This window comes from Talpa occidentalis, unplaced genomic scaffold (genome assembly GCF_014898055.3).
Source record: "Talpa occidentalis isolate TD23 unplaced genomic scaffold, MPIMG_talOcc4v2.1, whole genome shotgun sequence".
Lineage (NCBI taxonomy): Eukaryota > Metazoa > Chordata > Mammalia > Eulipotyphla > Talpidae > Talpa > Talpa occidentalis.
The window spans coordinates 99,087,165-99,105,977 of NW_026555331.1; the positions used below are offsets into that span (position 1 = coordinate 99,087,165).

The 18,813-nt window shown below is 35.5% G+C and overlaps 1 long non-coding RNA gene across 10 annotated transcripts in view; it reads left to right on the forward strand.

Annotated features, from left to right (window-relative positions):
- LOC119248466 (uncharacterized) overlaps nt 1–18,813 on the forward strand; it is a 495,811-nt gene that overhangs the window by 57,078 nt on the left and 419,920 nt on the right. Inside the window, exon 4 of one of the 10 annotated variants that reach the window (XR_008550758.1) lies at nt 16,487–16,541. The exons of the other annotated variants lie outside the window; for them this stretch is intronic. This is a non-coding gene — a long non-coding RNA (uncharacterized LOC119248466). The remainder of the gene's footprint in view (nt 1–16,486; nt 16,542–18,813) is intronic. 10 annotated transcript variants of the gene reach the window in all.

Consider the following 18,813-nt stretch of genomic DNA (forward strand, 5'->3'; position numbering starts at 1 on the left):
CGGGAGGGTGAGAGAATTCACCAAAGCCAGAGCAGGGAACAGAACAGGCAGACTGATGAAATACACAGCTGAGGGGAGCAGCGGGCACAGCAGGAGAGGTCTGTTGTGCCATGTGGGACCCTTGCCAGCAGCTGGGGATTGAACTGTCGCTGCAGAGGCTGCGGGAAGCTTCGCAGCCCAGTGCTCAACTGCTGTGCCACCAGGGGAGGCCCAAAAAATGTAGTTTTTTAATGGGTTCCCCTCACACTGTATATAATAGAACTTTTTAGGAAACTCTCCACCTTTTGAATTTTTCTTTTCTCATAATCAAATATATGTCTTAAAACCTGATGTGACATGGAAAAAAATGGATGAAATCATTAACTCAATCCATGTTATTGTGTAATACTTTTATTTATGAGCTATAGTTAAAATATCACTTTCACAGTACACAGTTGCAAGAAGTATTTTCTCATCATTCTCTCTTCAGTGGTTTTCTCATTACTCTTTGCTGTATAGCACCCATTTTTAAAGTTGATCAGGTTTGGGCAAATATCAACTGCCAAACTATGGCATGAGGTAGATTATTAGTAATTTTGTTATGTATTAGAATGCCATTTTAAAAATAATTGTTATTGCAAATATTTCCATGCTATTTTAGGAAATCAGATGTGATAAATGATGCATTGTTTTGTGTTTGTTTCAGACATTTTTCAAGGATCTTAAATTTTTCTAGACATGATGAAACCTTCATCTTAAAGTATATATAAGAGCTGTTTTTGGCTTTAGTTTTGCTTAAATTTTTTTCAATAATTTGCTTTATAAAATTAAATTTGCTAAAGTTATTAATATTGAATGGAATTTGATAGCTTATAAATGAAATAAACTAGTTCCATGTGAAAACCAATAAAACCATGATTTATCAGTTCCCATTATTTGTTATTTTACATGTAGAATTTAATGTAATTTAGTCATACTATATTGCTCTCATCTAAAAGTAGACTCTTCTAGTTGCTAAAAATTATAGGCTGTAATGAGCTAGAAGCCAAAATCTCTGCTACAGAGTCAGTGGTTGTTACAAGGGAAATGTAACCATGTTGAAGGCAATATTAATATTAAGAATTTTGGCCATAGGAAGTTAGTAAATCTTTTCACGTTGATCATCTTTTAGAAACCTGTCAATGCATATGCCAAATCAGTAGTCTGGACAGAGCTGTCCCAGTATGGCAATTGTATACTGATGACCAAGCTTTAGAATTTCCCAGTGTTTGCATCAAAGACATCTTTACAGACACATCACCCAAAGCAGTGATAGTGAAGGCAAAGATAAACAGCTGGGACTACATCAAATTAAAGAGCTTCTGCACAGCAAAAGAGACAATAACAAAAACAAAGAGAAACCCCACCAACTGGGAGAACCTTTTTGCACCCAACACTAATGATAAAGGACTGATCACAAAAATCTGCAAAGAGCTGATGAGACTCAGCAACAACAAAGAAAATAATCCAGTCAAAAAATGGGCAGAAGAGCTAAAAAGAAACTTCTCTGAAGAGGAAATGCAAATGACCAACAGACATATGAAAAAATGTTCAACATCACTTGTCATCAGGGAAATGCAAATCAAAACTACCATGAGATACCATCTCACACCAGTGAGAATGGCACATATTAAAAAAACTAGCAACAACAAATGTTGGCGAGGGTGTGGAGAAAAAGGAACTCTTCTGCACTGTTGGTGGGAGTGCAAACTGGTCCAACCACTATGGAGAGCTGTGTGGAGATTTCTGGACCTACTAAACATAGAGCTTCCATATGATCCAGCAATTCCACTCCTAGGTATTTACCCAAAGGACACAGAAACATCAATTCCAAAGAGCACCTGCACCCCTATGTTTATAGCAGCACTGTTTACAATAGCTAAGCTTTGGAAACAACCCAAATGCCCAAAAGTAGATGACTGGATCAAGAAGATGTGGTACATATATACCATGGAATATTACTCAGCATTCAAAAAAGATAAACACATGCAATTTGCAGCAACATGGATGGCGCTGGAAGGGATCATGCTCAGCGAAATAAGCCAAAAAGAAAAAGAAAAATACCGGATGGTCTCACTCATAGCAGGAATCTAGAAAACTTAAATAAGGGACCAGGAAAATGAATATAAGAAAGTGAAAATCAAAATCAACAAAAAACTATGAACCAGAGACACTTTTTAGGGGGTGGGGGGGGAGGGGAAGGATTGGGGTCAGAATGGGGCGTTTGCAATTGTATGGGGGAATATAAAAATAAAATTTAAGATTAAAAAAACAAATAAATAAATAAATAAATAAATAAAAAAGAAAAGAAACCTTAAAAAAAAAAAAAAAAAAGAATTTCCCAGTGTTTGCATTGATATGTCTAATATTCTATTAAATTGGAAACTTTCAGGGTGTTTTTAAAAATGCTTTAAAAAATATTGTATACGATATTGTAATGTTATTAAGAAAAAATAATCCAGCTAAATGATTTACAGGACCTGAATACACACATGAAATGTACAGTCATCACTGACATACAAAATAATGACATATGTTTGTTGTAGGTATATATATTTTTTAAAGGTTTATTTATTTATGCATACAGGAACTAGGGTACAAGCCAGAGGTGGGGGGGTGAGAGGATTCACCAGAGACAGAGTGGGGAACAGAACAGACAGATTGACTGAAGTAGAGCTGAGGGGAGCAGTGGGTGAGACAGGAGAGGTCTGCTGCACCATGTGGGTAGCTCCCTGGCTGGGGTTGAACTTGTGCCGCAGTGGCTGCTGATAGCTTCATAGGCTGTGTCTTAACCCCTTGTACTACCAGGGAGGTCCTGTTGTGTATATAAACTTGTGGCATTTACCATTTTTAGTAGATTAGAATGCCATTTAAGTGATGGTAAGACCAGGTGCTAGCTTTTAAAGGCACTCCTGAATATATAGGAATGCTATTTTCATTTCCATTTTTTTTGGGGGGAGGGTGGTTTTGAATGCACTATCTACAATACCCTCAAAATAAAAGGTTTGATTTTTTTAAACTGGGTGTTTGAAAATGTACTTTAATTAGAATCAAGATCAAGTTAGGATGGTATCCGGGCCTCCCCGGTGGCGCAGCGGTTGAGCGCTGGGTTGCGAAGCTGCCCGCAGCCTCTGCAGCGCCGGTTCAATCCCCGGCTGCTCCCCGGCCACCGGAGGAGGGTCCCACATGGCGCGCAGACCTCTCCTGCCGCCCGCTGCTCCCCTCAGCAGTGTACTTCAGTCCTTCTGCCTGCTCTGCTCCCCGCTCTGGCTCTGGTGAATTCTCTCACCCTCCCACGCTTCTGACTGTACCCAGTGCATGTATAAACAAAACAAACAAACAAATAATAAATAAATAAAACATGCCTCTATTAAAAAAAAAAAAAAAAAAAAGTTAGGATGGTATCTAGTAAATACCAAACATTTCAAAAGCAACACATAAAATGTTTTCTTTTCTAGTATGTGTAGTAGGGAGGATGCTTTCCATTTGCCAGCTTTCAGTCACAACTACCAGCCATTTATTTGTAACTATATGAGGGTTTCCCCTAAAAAATACTGCAAAGGTCATTCACATAGTCAAGGTCCTCTCCTTGAATACTTTTTACAAAAAGGTAATGTATTGTTTTCTGCTGCCATTAATTACCAAGGGTTTATTTACAAGACAATAATTAATTATACCTCTGGGAAGCACAGGAGTCAACATGAATCAAAGCAGGCTTGGTAAGGAACATGGAAGTCTCACATAATTAAGTAGGGCACCAGAGACCAATTGTTTATAGAATGATTTTGCTGGAGCTAATTGACACTAATTATTTAATCTGATTTTCTTCTTCCTCGTTATTCTTCTACAGAGTCACTGCTTTTTGCTAATGATGCACAGTGAACTATCAAGGTGCTTATGCCTCCATTCAGCGTAGCTAGACTTCCTTATAGGAAATTGATACTGCTTAGCTCATTTTGTAACATACTCAAATGACTAATGGTAAAATGACTATTACCTTTTCCTCCTGTAAGAGTGGTGCAGTTTTCATTTATGTTTATATTTAATTCATTAAAAATTTAAGATATGTGTATGCATTGAACTCATGGTTTCGTCACAATATTTTTAGGCATGAAGTGAGATGAGTACTGGAATGTAATTGAAAAGAAAAACAGAAGTTATGTAGTTTTCTGTTCCAAATGAGCATGTAATGAAACTTTGGGAACCAATCTCATGCCAACATGCTATTTTCTGTTAAAGTCTATACAGATGGGTAAATGAAACATGAGGAATATGCTAGCTAATTTTTAATGTGAATTCTATTTTATGGTGCCAAGTGACTCTTGTTTCTGCATATGAACTGCTCCTTCCTCTGAATATTACTGCTAACTATGACAGCCTTCATAGTTAAAATAAGCAAAGACAGGTATTAATTTTCTTTTTTGTGTTTTGATTTATTAACTTTTTAATCCTCCACACAATTCAGGCTACTGTATTTTGTGCAAGATTGAAATTGATTCTAAGTAACCTTCTGGCTAAAAAATTGGGAAAAATAGAATTTTTGCCCCCTTTATGGTACTCTGAAGAATAATAGATTTATTTTTGTATTCCTGTCACCAACCTCACACTTTCTCTGTTTCCTCCCCAATGCCACACCTTCCTGGTGATGTCCTAAGCTAATCTGTTTCTTTCTGAATAATTCTTTTCTTCCACTTAAAGTTGCATGTGCTGTAATTTATTCCTCAATCTCTCATTCTCTATTTTCCAGAGATAGGTAGCTGAGAGCTTCATGATTGATTTTTAAAGTGCCTTTTTTTTTAAAGATTTATTTATTTATTTATTTATTCATTCATTCATTCATTTATTTATTTATTTATACAAGCACTGAGTACAGTCAGAAACGTGGGAGGGTGAGAGAATTCACCAGAGCCAGAGTGGGGAACAGAACAGGCAGACTGACGAAGCACACTGCTGAGGGGAGCAGCGGGCGCGGCAGGAGGGGTCTGCGCGCCATGTGCGACCCTTGCCGGGGGGCCGGGGATAGAACTGGCACTGCAGAGGCTGCAGGCAGCTTCGCAGCCCAGCCCTCAACTGCTACGCCTCCGGGGAGGCCCTTAAAGTGCTTTTAATCCCACATCATTGCCTGTTCTGGATTGTATCAACATTTTATTTAGAATCCCTTAAAGAACTAGCAAAGTGGGAGGATTTAGACATGCAAAGAAATATGTATTTGGGAATATTGTGAGAAATGCAAATGGGAGTTTGTAGGATTCAGAGTGTAAATACATTTATCCTTCTGGGGATCAATTAAAACATCCTAGGAATTTGAGGTGTAGTTGGACAGTCTCCCTGATTGCATCAGAAAATTCAGTAAGTATGATTCAAATCCATACCTGTGTGGGGAGGAGATCGCCATGGAGTGTAGTGAAGGACTGCTGGCAATTTGGTGATGGGAAAACTATGATGACCGCACCTGCATGAAGAAATCCTATGTTGTGAAAAAATGAACAGGGATGTTTAAAAACAAAAAAACAACAAAAAAAGAAATTAACAACTATGACTAAAAAAAAAAAAAACCAACAACAAATCCATCCCTGAGTTAAGAACCTAAAGAGCCCTCAGGGGCACTCCTCTTTTAGAATACACTGTGAGATACAATGATTATCCTTATTTCATGGCTGGGACTATTCAAAATGTTTTACATGGTTAAATAATTAATCTTCCCAACAATCAAATTGTTTATCCCCTTTTTACAGATGAGGAATCTCCTGCTTCCTCAGTGATGTTATTTAACTTTTCCAAAATCTTACAACTGTCAAATAGTGGAGCTAGGATTCAAGCTGAGATGGTTTGGGCCTAAAGCTGAGGTCTTAACTATGGTGTCTGAAGGAGATTGTTCTTTTGCTTTGTTTCTTTATATTCCACATATGAATTAAATCATTTAGTATTTGTCCTTCTCATGACTTATTTCACTTAGCATAATCCCCTCAGTTCCATCCATGTTGTCACTAATGACAATATTTAATCTTTTTTATTTTTATACCTGAGTACTATTCCATTGTGTATATATACCACATCTTCTTTATCCACTCATCTGTTGTTTGACACTTAGGTTTTTTTGTAGCTTAGCCATTATAAATACTGCTGCAATAGACATAGAGATGCATATCAAATTAGTGATTTTATATTCTTCAGCTAGATACCTAGGAGTAGAGTTGTTTGATGATATGCTACTTCTTTTTATAATATTTTAAGAAACCTCCATACTATTTTCATAGGGACTGGACTAGTCCACATTTCCACCAAGAGGATTCTTTTTCTCCACACCTTCACCAACACTTGTTATTTCTGGTCTTTATAATATGGGTCATTCTCACAGGTATGAGGTAGTATCTCATTATGGTTTTGATGTCAGTTTCTTGATGATTAATGATGATGAACATTTTTTCATGTGCCTTTTAGATATCTCTGTATATCTGTTTTAGAAAAGTGTCAAGGACACTTCTGCCTATTTTGTAATTGGGCTATTTGTTTTTTTATTGTTATGAGTTCTTTTTTGATTTTGGAAAACATTAATTCTTTGTTGGATGTGTGATGAACAAATATTTTCTCCCATTCAGTAGGGTGTCTTTTTGTTTTGATGATCATTTCTTTTACTGTACAGAGGACTTTTAGTTTGATGTAGTCCCATTTGTTTATTTTTATTTTTGTTTCCCTTACCATTGGAATTGAACCCCAAGGACATCCCTGAAGCCAGTGTCAATGAGTGTTTTGCCTATGTTTTCTCCCATGCATTTTATGATTTCAGGCCTTACATCCAAATAATTCCTCATGAATTAATTTTGGTATGTGGTATGAGATAGTGATCTAGTTTCATTCTTTAGCAGGTGGCTGTCCAGTTTTCCCAACATCGTTTTTTAAGAGACTTTTCATCCTTCATGGTATATATAGTCTTAGTTCACTTGTTGTAGATTTTATGGACCTTGATTCTATTCCACTGATCTGTGTACCTGTTTTTATTTTAATACTATACTCTTTTGATTGCTATACCGTTGTAATATAGTTTAAAGCCATAGAGCACGATAGCGCTATTCTTTTTTGTAAGGATTGATTTGATTATTTTCTGGATTTTTCTTTCTCTTTTAGTTCTTTGCATATAGAAATAGATCTTTGTACATACTGATTTTCTAGCCTGGCACTTGACTGTTCCGATTTATTGTTTCTTATATATTTTAAGTGGTATTTTTTTTTTAATAGAGGCATGTTTTTATTTATTTATTTATTAGTTTGTTTGTTTTGTTTATACAAGCACTGGGTACAGTCAGAAGCGCGGGAGGGTGAGAGAATTCACCAGAGCCAGAGCGGGGAGCAGAGCAGGCAGAAGGACCGAAATACACTGCTGAGGGGAGCAGCGGGCGGCAGGAGAGGTCTGCGCGCCATGTGGGACCCTCCTCCGGTGGCCGGGGAGCAGCCGGGGATCGAACCAGCGCCTCAGAGGCCGCGGGCAGCTTCGCAACCCAGCGCTCAACCGCTGCGCCACCGGGGAGGCCCCTTAAGTGGTATTTTTAAGGCTTTCTATACATATTGTCATGCCATCTACAAATTGTGGTAGTTTTAATTATTCTTTTCCCTTTGGGTCCTTTTACATCTTATTCTTGCCTAGTTTTTCTCTAGTTAAGGCTACTAATAGTGTTTTTTAGAGTAATGGTGAGGGTGCACACCCTTGTCTTATACCTGATATGAGAGGAAAAACTTCTGGATTTTTACCATTGAGTATGATGTTGACTGTGGGTTTGTCATATAGGTCCTTGACGATGTTTTAATCCACATTAAAAAAAGTTTTATTATAAGTGGATATTTGAACCTTGTCAAATGCCTTCTTTGCATCTATTAATATGGTAATATGATTTTTATCTTTCCTTTTGTTGATAAGGTGGTTTATATAGATTGCATATATTGAACCATCATTGCCTTTCTGGAATAAATCCCAATTTGTCATGATATTTAATCCTTTTAATGTATTGTTAAATTTGATTTGCTAGGATTTTGTTTTGAATTTATTTCTGTATTCATGTTCATTAGGGATATTGGTATGTAGTGTGTGTGTGTGTGTGTGTGTGTGTGTGTGATGATGTTCTTTGTTTTTGTTATCATGGTAATGTTGACCTCCTAAAATGATTTTGGAAACATTCTCTCTTCAATATTTTGGAAGAGTTTGAAAAGGATAGGTCTTAGTTTGTTTTTGAATGTTTGGCAGAACTTTTAAGTGAAACTATAATATCATTGACTTTTGTTTTGGGGGGAAATGTTTGATTACTGTTTTGATTTCCTTGTATGTGGTATGTTGATGTTTTCTATTTCTTCCTTATTCAATTATAGGAGATTGTATTATTCTCAGAATTTCTTACAGATAATTTATTGGCATAGGGATGTTCATAACTGTATCTTATGTTCATCTGTATTCTTGAGATGTCTGTTGTAATTCTCTATTTTCATTTCTGATTCTGTTTATTAGAATTGTCTCTTTTTTCTTAATGAGCATAGAGGTTGGTTTATTTTGTTTTCAAAGACCAAGCTCTCAGTTTCATTGACCTTTTGTATTGTGTTTTTGGATCCTATTTCATTTATTTCTACTTTAATTTTTATTATTTCCTTCCTTTTCGTTACTTTTGGTTCAATTGTTCTTTTTTCTAGATCCTTGCAATGTAAAGTTATTGTTTGAGTTACTTCTTGTTTCTTGATGAAAACCTGTATTGCTCTAAACTTCATATTGTTTAGACACCACGTACTTGAGGATTTTCCTTCCTCCTTTCTTGTGGTTGGCATCTGAAATAATGTATCTGTCATTACTAAGTTTAAAAACCATGTTCAATAGTACAGATAATCACTGTATGTGTCCTCTAAAATTTTACATTCTTCTTTAGAGGGATATAATTCCTAAGGTTAATCAGAAGCTCCTGCAAGCAGTCTTCATCTTATCATAGTCACTCATCCATTTGTATTTGGGAATTTAAATTATCTCAAAAGCTAAACTTTAACTAAATTTTTTTTTTAAACTTTTTTTTTTTTTTTTTTAAAGGAGAACTCTTGTTTTTTTTGTTTATTTATGTATTTATTTCTACAAGCACTGGGCACAGTCAGAAGTGCGGGAGGGTGAGAGAATTCACCAGAGCCAGAGCGGGGAGCAGAGCAGGCAGAGGGACCGAAGTACACTGCTGAGGGGAGCAGCGGGCAGCAGGAGAGGTCTGCGCGCCATGTGAGACCCTCCTCTGGTGGCCGGGGAGGCGGCCGGGGATCGAACCGGCGCTGCAGAGGCTGCGGGCAGCTTCGCAACGCAGCGCTCAACCGCTGCACCACCGGGGAGGCCCTTAACTAAATTCTTAAGTAAGCTTATGAAAGACATTTTGAGAGTAATTTAAGTGTATTTTTAATTTAAGTAATTTAATTTAAGTAATTTAAGTGTATTTTTCAAAAGAAGCTGCCTTTGTGTCAAATATGTAGACATATAAGTTGAAAATACTCTTGTTTTATTTCTCTGAGAGAATTTAAGAAAACACCAGTGTAAATAATTGCTCACAGTGTCTCCCTTCTAAGTTTTAAATCTGAATATAAATATAATATATGCTCAAATTACCAAATATAGATCATATGTACATGTTGTAAAATAAAAGTATATTTCCAATACAATTTTGATAAACACTATTAGCATTTTGAAATATTTCTGTCTAGGATTTCTAAATATAGCATAAAATAGAAATTTATATAATGTAAAGTATGATTGATAGAGAATTGTATATATTTTTACATCCAATTTTTCTTTACATATTGACATTTTGTCTAACATTTTAATGTCACATTATTAAAAGTTCTTTATAGTGTTAATCTTTTAATAGTATTCTACCGTACAAAAATCAGAAAATTTAAGTAACTATTAATCTATTATCTAACAATTATGCTTTTTATAATTTTTAAAAGTATGAATCATTGTTCACATTTTCGATAATTGTCTGCAGGCTTTACTACAGAAAGTGAAGTTACTAAATGCTTGTTGGCTCAGTGTTTGGTCTGTCACTCTCACTTTTATCAGGATTCTTGAGTTAATCAGGAAATGTAGGAGATATATCTTTTGTCCTAATTTGTCAAAATACACGAGCTGCCTTTCAAGAACAGTTGGTATTTGTTAATAAGAATATTGCCCAGTACGAGTAGTTTGAAGTCCTGTCAGGTCTCAGATGGCTTAGCACAGAGTAGTGCAAGGATGGTGGGTAGAAGTAGGATCCCTAGATTCTAGTTTCAGATTTTCTATCCTCTACTTGTATTACCTCAGCAACATTAACATCTCTGTGCCTTAGTTTCTTATAAAATGAGGGAACTGCATTATATTCACTAAGATTCCATATAATTCTCAAATTCTCAGATTTTATGTTTGAAAGTTTAAGGTGATCTACTTAGTTCCAAAGACTGCTGCCTACAGATGTGGCTGGTTGGGTTTTTGTGTCAGCATTCTTTCAAAGCCATGCTCTGTTTGCAAATCAAGAGAACACAGCTTTGTCTGTTCCTAGGCTCAGTTCTGCTTTTTCTCATGTGTACAGCTTGTAGTTGAAGTAATAATTACCTGACAATCTCGTTTGTCTTTGCCTCTCATCCTCTGGAAAACTCTTCTAGCTTTATATACTGTAGTCTTTAAGAAAATTTCAAAAGATATTTATTTAGAAGCTTTTGCTTACTAATAACCTAACCCTTCTGTCTGCTTATACATGGAAACAGAAATTATGCAATGTGAGCGCTCCACTAAGGTCCACTCATCAACCACATATCATCTGTCCTCTGACAAATGATATCCTGCCTCTCCCTCTGCCCCCCTTAGCAGTGTATTTCAGTAAAAAATCTGCCTGTTCTGCTTCACACTCTGTCTCTGGTGAATCCTGTCTCCACCACCACCACTTGCCCCCTCACCCCTTCTTTAAAAAAAGGAGTTCAAATGGCCCTTGGAGCATGAGATAGAAAATGTAGTATTAATTTGCCATTGTTCTGTACCGTAAGGTAAAGGTTCACAGATCTGCAGTGATAGCCAATTTATCCTGTGACTATAATATTAGGGAATTGCCCTCAACATCTCTTCCAAAAAGAAGAGCAGAAGTCACCATCAAGTGGAAAATGAGAGCCACTGAAAGAAAGATTTCAGAGCAGCTTGTTATATTGCAATGTTTCTCAAAGTTTAGCATGTGTCAGTACCGTATGTTAGAACATAGATTGCTGGACACTAGCCAGTGTTTCTGATTAAGTAGGTCAAAGATAGGACTTAGGGGTTTTCATTTTTATCAAATTCCCAGGTATGCTAATAATGCTGGTCCAAAGACTACATTTTCAGTATCATTGCCTTTCTGGATTTGAAATAATCTTCACTGTAATTAAACAGATACCCCCCATTTGAATAGACTGGTAAGTTAGTGGCAAGGTGTTAAGTAGTTTTTATGAGGGGAGCTGAAGGGTGATTGTTATATGTAGAATAACCCAAGAGAGTCAAAGTGATGAAATAGATATGTGGAAGTGAAAGCATAATAACTGAATGTGGTCCTTGAATTTGGCTCTCATTAATGAAGTATCTAAATGTATAGGAGTCACCAGGTTGAACTGGCACAGCAATAGTCTCTTTACAGAATTAAAATCTGCAAAACAGTTAGTTATACATTTAACTAATCAAATATTAATATTAGTACCTGTCAATTTGCACTTTTGTTAACTAGTAGTGTCACTTCTAGTTTTCTCTAAAACTGAGTAGTAGTGATAGATTACTAATAGAGTGAGCTGTTGTGAAATATTGTATTACAGGAAGCATCTCCCTTTCTTGCATTTTTTTTCCACATAAGAATTTTTCACATTTAAATGGTGTGCATCTTGAGGTATCTGTCACTTACAAAGGGAGTTCAATATACCACAGCATCCAGGAATATGGACAGGAGGAACTCTACTTTATAGTTATTATCTCCTAGAGTCACTCCCTCTTGTCCAAGTTTTAGCCAGAGAATCAATGGGCAGCAAACCAGGATCAATTTTAATTGATTGTTCAGGGTTTTTTAATAATTGGCATTCTTCTTTAATGCTTGACAGAATAACAACTGTAGTCTGTCGCCCTGTAATTTTAACTCCCATTCTAAATGCATATTACTGTATAGCAACAATTGTACCTATAAGCAGCACATGGCCTCCATGGAAAGTCATAGGAAATGGGGGAGTAGAGTAAAGGAGAAATGTGATGAAATTGTGCTTATTTGTACATGCCATGGTTTTGACCAAGCTGCCCATTGCTGACATTAAAAATGAGTAGGAAATAAAATTTTACAAATATTAAGTTGATAAACTTTTATTTCTTATTTAATTCAAGTTTGCAAACTTTTATCTCTAAGATTATGCCATAAAGTTAATTGTTCCAAAGCAGGAGGGAACTGGATTAGGCATAATCTTGGAAAGAGTGTTGGGTACTAGTAGGCACTAAAAATCTCTTTAGCAAAGGTGTCAAACAGTGTTGCTTGCCCAACAACTATTTCCTACTTCTAATCTTTGTAACAGGATGCAGACTTTGGAGTACCCACTGTGCCTCGCCTCAAAGGATGGATCTTGAGTGTCTAAACTGTGATAGTCCAAAGTGACTAAAAAATGCCTAAGATAATAAATCAATGATTTTTCCATTTTGGTGATATATTTTAGTGAACTGAGGAATTGAAAAAAAATTACTAAAACCTGGCATCTACCCCCAAAATTACTGATTTAGTTTGTCTAGAGTGAGACTGAATATCACTATTTATAGAAGTTCAACAGCAGCTGTGGATGAGAATCATTGGTTTAAATTATGAAATCACCAAATATTAAAACAAACTAGCTGCACAAACAAACTCTGCACACTTCTACTTTCAAGAATATTTAAAGAAAAAATAATGAAATTATATCTCTCTTTAAGTTATAGTGTGAGAAAACATGTGGACCTGCTTAATTAAATAATATCCAATTTCGAGCCTGTTGTAAGATATTTTATATACAGTCTCATTAAATTCTTATAATATTTTAGAAAAGTGGAATTAGTATTCTCACTGTATAGATGAGAATATTAAAGCCAGGCAGGGATGTTCTGAGTCAGACCCAGATTTTTGGGGTTCCAAAGTTTATAATCTTTCCACTGTACTGTACTCATTTTCAAAGGCTTCTCTTATCATCTCCTTTCCACTAATTAATTCTTACCCCCTATTTATACAAGGCAGAGTCAAATTGGTAACTTGGCACTTCTCTCTAGTCTAATGCTCTAGCTCCTAAATTTAAAACTTAATCCAGTAATAATTCAGCCCTGTAAGATTACTTTTTGGAATCAGGACTATAGGGGTCCAAATCCTCAAGCTCAAGCTCTTTAGCTCCTTGGAGCATACCAGGGTCTTCAATCCTAGAGGAACAACAAACATTTCCATGAGCTTCTTGATATGCATTTTTAGAAACTGCTTTTCACTCCTGGAAACATGTTTGTCATGAATCATCATGAATTAAATTCAGTGCACATTGTATCTCAGTGCTCCTTAGGATGTTAATGATCTGGATTGTCTGTCTACATTCAGTGGACTAACTGGATAAAAATTAGATTTCAATTTTAATTTCTTGTAGTGAACTGTAACTTTAACCAATAATGCATTTTGCAAGAGGACTCACGTTGCTCTAGGGCAAATTTGATTCGATGTTTGAATTCCTTTTTTTACCACAAGTGTCCAAAAACTCTTAGCCATTTGTTATTAGGTATTTTGCTTAGCCCTCAATCACATTATTTGTTACTCATAATCAGTATATATTTCTTGGGGGAAAAAATGCTTAAGCCAATATTGACTGACTTGATTTATTTTGTTTCTGATATTTCTCTTATTCTATTCATGTTTCAGTTCATTGAATCTAAGCTGTTAAATTCTATTCAGAAGGTACATTTTCCAAATGACCAAAGAAGTCGGGAAAAATGTTACTATTAACTTTCTGAATAATATAGTACCTCAATTTATGTTAGTTTGCACTCAATGAACATGCTGTTTTTTTATTGTGTAAATATGACAGAGGTATATTGATCTCTTCCCTTAAGTGCTTAATCAAACTCTATTAATACTGCTAGCCATAAACTATCTATCAGACATGGCTTTGAATTGTTTGCATCTATGAATCAAATTTAAATGAAGACTATTTTTCTGGGCCTATAGGAGTTTAACCTAGTTTTTTTGTGCTGTATTATTAACTTGCATGTTGGCTTTGTCTAATTCTTTATAAAGTATGTTGATTTATTAGAATGCTCACTCTATAGTAAACTATAATTGGATGCTCTTGAAAGAATGAGTTTCATTGATCTAGTCAATGACCACAGATATTACTGAAGTAAACCTCTTAACAGCACTGGAGCATATTTTGGCCATGATCAATGTTTCTGAATCTTGCCTTATATTTTTTTGTTTTGTTTTGTTTTATTTAGCACTATCTGCATTGATTTAAATCTGCAGCAAATGTTAAGTGCTAAATTTATCTTGACACAAAGTTTCATTACTTTTCTGGAGATGCAAACTTTTCTTTGTTTATTATAGATTAAAAATCTTCCTTGACAGTCTTTGAAAATAATCTATTTGTACTTTTGTCAATATGCATCAGCAGTTGACAATAAGTAAAGTGAAAATTAAAGACATTACCCCTAAATAACTGGATTAAGTTCCTTTTTTAAAAAAATAATCATTGCCAAGTATATAAGTTGGTGCTTTCTGAATTTTCTGAAAACAATAGGTCAAGTCCAACAGGTTTGAGTCTTTTCTGTATACCTGTGACTGAGTAGAAATTGACAAGTGATGTACTAAAGGATGACTAATGAACCTGATCTTGACTCATTGCTCTCAATAAACCTATGAACCAAATTTTATCATGGAGTATGCTAGGTTTGCAAACAGGTTTCTACCCTATTAATCAACATTAAGCCCAAAGGGAAAAAAAATCAAGAACTGATCCTAAACTACGTGGGGCTGTTTTTCAGACATATTATCCATCATGAAAAAATGTAAAGAATACAGATTAATGACATTTTGTTGAAATTATAAGACAAAGAGGGAAAAAAAAAAAAACCCACAGCATGTGTATATATTATATACGTTCTAGTTAGAAGTTACTTGGGAATGTTTGGTTTTTATGTGCTTATTTTAATAAGCTAAAATTTCCGCTGGGCAAAAAGAAAATAAGGGGCATTGTGTTTATTGGATTTTCTTTGGAAAAGCAGTGTTTGTAGGCTATACATGGTCATACATAAAATTCAAAAGGTAGCCAATTTATTTGAAGTAACAAGTAATCCTCTTCTCTGCTACCTAATCCCCTTGTTTCAGGCAACCAGTTATTTGGTTTTTTGGTCTATATTTTCAGAGACATGTTCAGTACACTTACACTGTCCATCCTGTATATGTATGTGTGTGTGTACACAAATGGCATGTTGTGTTGTACAGTGTTGTGCAGTGTTCTTCACTGTGATCTTTAATTTAACAAAGCTCTTTGAAGAATTTTCCGTATCATTTCACAGAGTTGTCCTTACTTAAAAACTCCATAATTCATTTAATGGATGTATCATAATTTATTTAACCAGCCTTCCACTGATGGACATTTAGGTCATTTCCAATCCCTTGCTGTTTTGCATTATGTTTCAATAAACATTTTTTTTTGCATATATTACTTCTTATATGTGTATCTATAAGTTATACTCATAAGTGGAATGTAGGGTCAAAGGGCATGTTTAACTAATATTTTGGCAAGCATTGACAGGGTGATATATGGCTTGTTAGCAATTGTTATGCCATAGGCACCAATCAGATCAGAATGGCTGTTGGCTGTAGACAGCTGGTAAAAGCTGGATATCAGATGAGAATATTGTCATGTTACCCTCCAAAGTTGTAATTGGTTGGCCTCTTAAATTTTTATGAGAATAGGTGTCATACTATTCTTTTATTGTTTCCATTTACAGAATTTGGTAAATATCAATGGTTTTCATATGAACATTATTGCCAAAAAAAATGTTACTGAAGACCACTGATAGATTGCTATGGTAGAGGGACTATATTTAGACTACATATTAAACGTAGTATATTGGGCCTCCTCGGTGGTGCAGCGGATTGAGCACAGCTCTGTGAAGCTGTCTGCAGCCTCTGCTTTGCCGGTTCGATTCCCGGCCGGCCAGAGAGAGTCCCACATGGCAAGGCAGGCCTCTCCTGTCTCGCCCGCTGCTCCCCTCAGCAGTGTACTTCAGTCCTTCTGCCTGTTCTGTTCCCCATTGTGTCTGGTGAATTCTCTCACCCCCTGCACCTCTAGCCTGTACCCCAGCTCTTGTATGCATACATAAATAAGTCTTAGGGAAAAAAAATGTGCTTCTCTTAAAAAAAAATAAATGTAGTATACTATTCATAACAAACAAAATTCAGCATTGCCTGAAAATATTAACATTATGCAGGAGTCCGTGACAGAGTGACTGAAGAAGAGGACTTATCTGCCTCTCTCATTAGAGGGTAAGTGTCATGGTGGCAGGAAGTTGTTTCATTTTGTATTTTTTAAACACCTAGAAAAATGCTTGGAGGTAGTTGGATCTCAGAATATGTGTTCCCCTACTGATTAAATAATTAATACTAAACAAAGAATTAAGAAGATAATCTTCCATACAAGTATGGTGAGAGGTGGTGAATATTCACATTGTAACTCTTATTTTTCTTGTTTGATCTATTTTTTTTTTGTTTCCTAACATTTGGAGATTGGTTACTTATTAAAGATGTATCCTAAAGTGAAAATTATTGAAGCAAAACCTAAATTTTACCATTAGGTCTCTTAATTAAGCTCCTTGAGGAAGAGTGTCTATGTTTGAATATTCTTAGTCCATGATTATTGCTAAAATTTGCACATTTTATAAAGTGGTAGTTGTATTTAGCTAGCTGATGTCTTTTGTTTTGGAGGGCTGGGGTGTAGATACTTGTGAATGTAGAATTTAACACCTGAAGTAGTAATTATGTGTACTTAGAAATTATAGGGTAGGAATTGGAAATTGTAATGGAAAAGGCAGGTTATAGAAAATAATATGCAATATATAGATTTATGTGTTGCGTACTGTGGGGACACATAGCAAAAATTGCTTGTGATACCTTAAAACAAGTTGCTAACTTTCTTAATTCTCTCCCGCCTCCCTTCCACCTCCAATTCATGAGAAACAATAAGGCAAAGTCATGCAACAAAATGATTCCAAAACACCACAATATTAACATGGAATTCAATGCTGTCCCATAAATTTAGATTGTCTGGGGAAAGCATGATCTAGAAATATGGCTTCACACATAATAATAACAGTGTCTACACAACAAATTGAATTATTTGGAGTTCTTCTGCCTTTCTCCCACACAAATATTTTACTGTATTATAAACATAGGGACTTGAGATGAGTAAAAATATAGCCCAGAATTTCAGATGAACAAGAATGAGTGAAATGTAGTAGGTAAGTATATATAGGAACTTGAAAGAGCATGAATGTTAATGCTTTTATGGAAAGCCTCTCACTGCAAATTCCATGAAAAGTGGGTGTGTTTGCTTCACCATCATCTTCCAGCATCTAGCACTTGGCACACAGTAGGTGTTCTATGAATATTTGTTGAATGAGTAGGAAGAATGTTCTTTGTGAGGCTAAAAGTGGAGAAACTCAGCAAAAGCACAAGTGGTCAGCATTTCTTAAAGTGTTGAACTTCAGAAAGCAAAAAATTTGAGTGTTGAATTATTAAATAATGCCCATGGTATCAAGTCCAGATCCCATTTAGCCCCAGGCTAAGGGTGAACAGTTAATTTCATAGCTGTACTAAATAGTTATATCGCGTATCAGTCAAGGTGATATATGCCTCTAAATCCCTTGGAAAGCACCCAAGGGCAGAGGCCAGAAATCATTATAAGCTTGACTTGGAAAACTACTAATATAGTGGGTCATGGAACTTTTTTTCAATGTCAGGAAAATAATGTAATAACGGGATTGTGTCTTTCCCCTTTTCCTTTGAAAATGCTTTTAGTCCTAGGATCTATTCAATCAAAGGATTTCGGAATTTTCTAACAATGAATGTTTCTGTGTTTTACATTTAACACTTGTTATAGTGGATACCTGCTGAGTTGTATTATCAGATTAAACTCTATGAATCAAAGAGGAGAGAGGGAGGAGTTTATTGGGCTTTGTAAAGATCTTTATATTAGGAAAACTGACAATTACTAAAGTTTTATTTGAGAGTAGTAAATGGAAAGATTTTCCTTGTGTGAATTGCATATAGATAAATAAGAATGGAAGAACATTTAATAGATAAGGTTTTAGAATTTTACAAGGAGCTTTCAGTTATAATATGCAATTAAGCATATCGGAAAAGCTATTGAAAATAAAGCATAGTTCTACATTGTTAAAGAAATGAGGCCTGGAAGCAATATTCACAATTAACATCAGGTTAGTTCATCATCTCTTGATTTACAGTGATTTAATAATGTAGCATGGCACACATTTTTCAAAATCCAATTGCTAATCTATTTCAGGTCGAAATGAATTGGAACACTATTAGAACTGCATCTTAGTGTTCTGACCTAAAATGGAAATGCATGCACCAGTGTTATCAAGTTTGCATTACTTCTGGATACTGCGTCATGCTTCTAGGACTGTTTTTCATCATGACTATGCCTCATTGCCTTCTTTCTTTTATTCTTGGGAAAGATGGAATTCCCTTTGAAGTGAAAGGGAGTTCTGAGTGTGAGATGAATGCAAGTTTCATTGTG